Raw genomic sequence first — 7500 nt, forward strand, 5'->3', positions numbered from 1 at the left:
TAAAATACCTGACTTTTAGTTAGGTATGACTTCTTACAAGCAACATTAGCACATGCGTTGACAAATGCCATAAACCACACTATTATTCGCACGATCATCAACAATTACATTTCTGTGACTGTTACACTAAAATACCTTGAAAGATTGAATATTCTACTAAACATTCAGGCATCTTGAAGTAGTATACCTAACATTCTGTTAGGTGTAAAAAATTGTAATATTACTAAGCGCTAAATTCTTGTTACCTATAACACATATAAGACCTACGTGTGTAGGGGGGGGGGGGTTGGGATGAAAGGGGGGGGGATGTGATACAGATCATGGTGTATGAAACAACTGGTGAAAGGTCAGTCATGCCAGACAAGGGGGTGGAATAGAAAGGGTAAAGGGAGTGGGGGGAAAAAAATATGTTAGAACTTTAAAATTATAAAACATTCTACTAACCATTTAAAGGCTATTAAGTTAAAATACCTGACTTTTAGTTAGGTATGACTTCTTACAAGCAACATTAGCACATGCGTTGACAAATGCCATAAACTACACTATTATTCGCACGATCATCAACAATTACAGTTCTGTGACTGTTCACACTAAAATACCTTGAAAGATTGAATATTCTACTAAACATTCAGGCATCTTGAAGTAGTATACCTAACATTCCGTTAGGTGTAAAAAATTCCGTGTATTCCATTTGTCAACGCATGTGCTAATGTTGCTTGTAAGAAGTTATACCTAACTAAAAGTCAGGTATTTTAACTTAATAGCCTTTAAATGGTTAGTAGAATGTTTTATAATTTTAAATTTCTAACATATTTCCCCCCCCCCACTCCCTTTACCCTTTCTATTCCACCCCCTTGTCTGGCATGACTGACCTTTCACCAGTTGTTTCATACACCATCATCTGTATCACATTCCCCTTTCATCCCAAACACCCCCCCCCATACACACGTAGGTCTTATATGTGTTATAAGTAACAAGAATTTAGCGCTTGGTAATATTACAATTTTTTACACCTAACGGAATGTTAGGTATACTACTTCAAGATGCCTGAATGTTTAGTAGAATATTCAATCTTTCAAGGTATTTTAGTGTGAACAGTCACAGAAATGTAATTGTTGATGATCGTGCGAATAATAGTGTAGTTTATGGCATTTGTCAACGCATGTGCTAATGTTGCTTGTAAGAAGTCATACCTAACTAAAAGTCAGGTATTTTAACTCAATAGCCTTTAAATGGTTAGTAGAATGTTTTATAATTTTAAAGTTCTAACATATTTTATTTGTAATAGTTTTAGGGATGTAAAAAAAGTTTTGATGCTTTTATAAACAGTAGCTATATTTGCTATTCCTACCAAGAGTGCTATGTGTTTAAATGTCACAGTGTTTAAATGGTTAGGTGAATGCTTTCATTTTTAACTGTTTTTAAATTGCACAGGATATGACATCAGATTGTGTGTCACATCCTCTATAAATGTATGTGAAAGTTTTTGAAAAATTGTATAATGGCCTGAAGAAGACCTTGTTGAAAGCGCTAGCCGGATGTTAAATAAACTTTTCTTTTTCTTTAAACTTCGCTGAACGCTTGGATTAGTGCATTTGAATGTCTACAAGTTATTGTTCGGTGAAGTTAACTGATGCAATTGGAAGTTCCTGACAGTGCTGAATAGCAAGTTGTGACTTTTTGTAACTGACTTTTGAATTTAAAGAACAGTTGATGGTGTGCCATTACAGGCAGCATTTTTGAATATACATGGACATTGCTTTTCAAGAGTCCTGCTTCTCCGTGCAACAGTTTTGACTTTTTGGACTTGGTATTTTTAAAAATGTTTGAGTATCATTAGACATCATATAGTGGATGTTTGCTTTAGTTTGGATCCAGAGCAACTGATTATGCACTAATTATTTCAGTTTAATGCTGCCTGGGTGAAGACTCTGTTAAGATGGTTTTTAGGCTAGCGTTGTCCTGTAAGATGCTTGGATTTCATTTGACTACTACAGGATTGTGACTAGTTTGTAAAGATTTAACTTGAAACTTATGGGCTTTAGCGAGGTAGGGATTTAACTTCGCACTACAGGCTTAACTGATTTAAGATGCTTAAATGCATTCTTGTACACGGCTAACTAGAAAAGATCCTGTACATATACAGGTAAGATTTGAAGACACTATGTCGCATATACGGGAAAGAAGTCATGAATACTGTATAATACTGGTTAAAGAGGTTTCGCTTTTATTGCTTTATTGTTCTGGTTCATCGAAAATTAAATAAAGGGTGTCACACTAGGTGGCACATGAGGTTTACTTAATTGGACACAATTTTCCTAGAACATAGGAATGTTATCGCATTGAAAATAAATACACACTCTCTCTTTTTCATCATTAAATACCAATTAAATCAGAAATTGGTGGACTAGAATTACTGGTCTTGTCATGGTAGGAGCAATGTATATTTTGATTTATGAAGATATAATCTCACAGACTACATGTAAGGATCTGCAGGAACATATTTCAAGTCTCAATATACCTAGCCATAATTCTGGTGGTAATTTGTATTAGACTTGGAGGACGATTCCCTAGGATCTGGGTATATTAAACTAGAATGTCATTGTTTTGATGTTTTTATAAGTGAATTATTTTCCTATTATGGGCTCAGTTTATTTCTTTTTTAAGTTAGAAATTGGTCAAATATAATGGAAGTGTAATAGCTCTATATTTCTCTTGTGGGACAAAGAATCTACAAGTCTTTAATGCTACAAATTAGGAAAAACTATCCTATTGATTGACTGTCATGAATTGTTTTTGTTTATAATGGGTTTATAATTATAAAATAAATAACTCATAAAATAACATTTAGATCTCACAACAGGTAAATAGGAGCTAAGGTAAGTGTGTCAGAATTAGTTTAGTAGGATAGGCCAGCTTTCGACGCTCGGTAGAGATAGGTTTTTGGAGATGGGTTACAGCTCAGAGTTTATTAGCAAATCATGTAAAATATTATGGATAGCATCTTTTTACTTGCTAATACGTTTCATTAAGACAGACATCTGTATCCCATACTCTTGTGGGTCAGGTGATATAGTGGTTAGGCATGGGATCAAGATAGGGAAAGCATCTCATCTTTGCTTTGAAAAAACCCTTCTGCTTCCTAAGGTCCAACTCATACATACTTTGATGTGTATAATATATAAGCAACATGAATATGAGATAAAGATTCCATGTGGAGATTAGCTTCATGGAATGTTAAAGGGCTGCAGGTAGAAAAAAAAAAGGAAACTTTTTTTTTTACACATAATTTATAAAACCAACTTAGACTTTATCATGGTGCAGGAAACCCATATGTTAAAGGAGCAATGGTGTAACATTAAAAAAATGGATCAAAGCTGTTATAAACACAGGAAATAAAACTAATAAAGAGGGGGTGGCAATTATTATTAAAAAAAAAACCTTCCAACATGATATCATAAAACAGGGCAGTGACCCAGATGGCAGGTGGTGTTATTTTGTTTCCAGAAGAAGTTACTTAACCAAACCAATTCTTATTATTAATATTTATGCTCCTTTCATTTATCAACAGAATTTCCTGATGGACATTTATAAAATTCTAACCTCCTTTCCCAATCATTACTATATTATAGGGGGCAATTGGAACTCCATTCAAGAGCCAGAAACAGACAGAACCAACACTAAATCCAAATACAACATTCAAACAACGTTGACAATAGCGGAAATCAAATCAGATTTCAATTTATTTGACCCATTATCTCTTCAAACGCACCAGAATTCCAATAATAGGTTTACCTTTTTCTCTCAGTGTTACAAAAGTTGGTCCAGGCTGGATTTCTTCCTGATTTCTGATATTTTTCTTGAATACAGCTTAGCGGTACATACAGAACCTAGATTCTTTTCAGATCATTCTAGAATTACACTGACCATTGATTGGATAACAAAATACACCCCGAAAAATAGATATATAATGTGGCACATAAACCCTAATTTACTTAAAAAAATGATATTCTTCAAGAAATAGAAGCATTACTTGACAAATGTATACAAAGTTTGTTTAAAGACAAAATGCCGATAGATATTAAATGGGCTTCCACGAAGGCAGAGATCAGGGGTATATTAATTAATAAATCAGCATTTTATAGAAAACAAGCTCTTAGCAAAGAAAAGAGTATTATGAAGGAATTAACGAAACTGGAAGTTGAACTACAACAGAATTATTCTATGGAACTGGATAATAGAATTTCACATCTACAAGAAAACCTCATGGCAATCCAGGCCGAATCCCTATCGTTCCAGGAAATTAAAAATATTGCCAACTACTCAGAATGGGCTCAATTCCCTTCCAAATTTCTCGCAAGGCTAATTAACCAACATAAGCCTGTACCGTTAATATCTGAGATTACTTTCCAGGATAAAAAATATAACAACACGCAACAGATAATTAAGATATTTGAGAGTATATACACTGACTTGTTTAACCCTATTCCACACTCATATTCCGACCTAGAATTAGATTCATTCCTTGGCCGATTGAATTTCCTTATAATCAGTAAAGAACAACAAGAACACTTAGCCGCCAACTTTACACAAAGAGAGATTATTATAGCTATTAAAAGTTTAAAAATTAATAAAGCCCCAGGACCAGATGGGTTCTCAGCAGAGTTATATAAATGTTTCATCCCTAAAATCTCCACTATTCTATATAATCTATTTAATCACATTACACAATTTGGAATTAGGGATCCTCACTTCAACGCTTCCAGAACTTTTCTTCTTCCCAAACCCAATTTAGACTTGAAGAACCCACACAGTTGCAGACCTATCTCAATTATTAACCTAGATATGAGAATCATGGTGACAATTCTGGCTAACAAACTTAAATCTATCATTACAAACATTATTTCACCGGAACAATCGGGATTTGTTAACCATAGACAAACGGTGGATCAAACTCTTACACTAGAAGCCATGGTATCTCTATCATCGATTAAAAAAACCCTATCTACTCCTTAGCCATAGACACATCCAAAGCCTTTGATCGAATCAATAAAGACTTTGTCAGCTACCCTCCAAAAATTTAATATTCCTATCAAATTTATTCATTATATTAAAACCTTATACATGGGTGCATACACCATATTACAAATAAACAAAAACTTTTCATCTAGGATTGGGATTAGTAATGGGGTAAGACAAGGGTGTCCTCTATCACCTCTATTGTTTAATATATTCATAGAGCCTCTCTTTCTATTAATAAATCAGAGAACCTTTCATTATATACCAGATTTATTCAATACTAAAATTCCATTCTCAGCTTATGCAGACGACTTAAACATTTATTATTCTCTTCCCAGTTCGGATTTAGGGAAAATCATAACATCAGTAAATACATTCTCTAAATTCACCAACTATAAAATGAATGTGGACAAGTCGATAATCTTTCCCGTTAATAACTTTACACAATTTTCTATACTTATTAACCCACATAGGATCAAGGTTAAAGATCACTTACATTACCTAGGAATCTCATTTCATCAAGACGAGAACAAATTTTATCAGGAGAATATTAAAAATCTATGGACAAATATACAAAGAGTTCTGGAAAGATGGTCACATCTTAAACTTCCTTTTTTATCTAGAATAGCTATAATTAAAATGAATGTACTTCCCAGACTACTGTATGTTTTTAGTGCAACTAGTATTCTGATTCAAAACAAATTTTTTAAGAACACACATAAAGAACTTTCAAAAGTTTTATGGTATCCCAAGCCAACAAGAATAAATTATCATAAATTAGTACACCCTAAAGAAAAAGGAGGAATGGGCCTGCCAGATCTGAAGCTATACTATGATATTAACTGTGGTAGGTTAATCAATATAGTTGAATACTCCAAAGAATCCTCTAGGTGGTTCCCGACTTGGACGAAATTATACCATAATTATATTAGAACATTACAGTTTAACCCGAAAGCATTACCCTTCTTGTCTGGGGAAAGTATGAAAAAATTCAAAATACATAACTACTTAAAAGATAAAATTATAATTATACAAAAACTTTTTGAATCATTGAACTTAACACCTGCCTTTATGACACTTCAACCCATTCACCTTAATCCCAATCTAAGGCTGAATAACAAGATGATTAACCTGGATCAATACCCACCGTTGAGGGATATGTCCATTGCTGACTTATTAACATTCAAACAGGATTCGGTAACCACTATGAGGGAAAAATTAAACCTCCAGGCAAAATATACAATTATTTTAAGACAAATAAAGGAGCTTGGTTGTAAATTATGGGAGGATCATTCACTTTCAGCATCAGATATTTCCACTTGCATAGTCCTGATGGACTTGCTTAGCCGGAAAGAAAAAATTATCCCAAATGTCTATAAATTTGCTATAGCGATTAAATACAACAAAGAAATGTATATGTTCTAACTACTGGACGAAGCAAGACCCTCAGATTACTAATAATTGCATTGCCCAAGATATTCAAAAGTATTATAAATACATCCCTCTCCAAAAATTAAAATATACACAATATATGATATTAAACAATGCCTACTTTACATCTGCAGTTCTAAACAAAATGTAAACAAAATCTACCGCAATATACCAGCATACTGTGAATATTTCCCCACTCAGACTGCTGACCTCATACACATATTTTGGAGCTGCAAATGCTCATATAAGCTGTGGTGTGCGCTTAGGGTCAACCTAGAAAAAATGGGATATGAAAAAACAACCTTATCATGGAAATTTACTCTTCTCCATATCCCCCCTCCAGGGTTAAACAATGATCAAATACGGATCCTTATTACTCTTTTCATGCTGATCAAATACTACATCACTTTAAAGTGGAAAAATAGGAGGGAATTATCTTGGGAAGGCTTCAAGCAGATAGCTAGAAAACGACTTTATGCGCATAAATTTTTTGTTTATAAGGAACCAACAGCCGAAAATGAAGGATCTTTGGAAGTAAATATTGGACCATATTTTACTGTAATAATATAAAGAATGCAAATAATAAAAACTGTTTCGAACTTTTTAGGGCCAGGGTTTAGATGAGATTTGTACATAGTTATTTGATGCATTGTTTGAGGTTATTTTCTTTTATGTTTGTCAGATTGACATGTTTGTTTTTGTATATGTTGAATTTGTAGTAATTTCAAAACAATCAATAAAAAAATTTATATATATATATATATATATATATATATATATATATAAAATATATTTATTTGTGTGTGTGTATTGGACAGTTTTTGTTTTCAGTAACGGTAATATCCAATCAACCTTATTCCAGTGGCATCTCAGAAACTTCACATTACTCTGGCATCCACCACAGGGAAGATAATTCCAGTGGCATCTCAGAAACTTCACATTACTCTGGCATCCACCACAGGGAAGATACTATCCACAAAAAGAATGTGTGCTTATATGTATTGGTTTATTTGTTAATTGTAATGTACAAATTGCTCCAGTATATGTTCA

This window comes from Protopterus annectens, chromosome 9.part0, assembly GCF_019279795.1.
Source record: "Protopterus annectens isolate FY-2018-M chromosome 9.part0, PAN1.0, whole genome shotgun sequence".
In the NCBI taxonomy this organism is placed as follows: Eukaryota; Metazoa; Chordata; order Ceratodontiformes; family Protopteridae; genus Protopterus; species Protopterus annectens.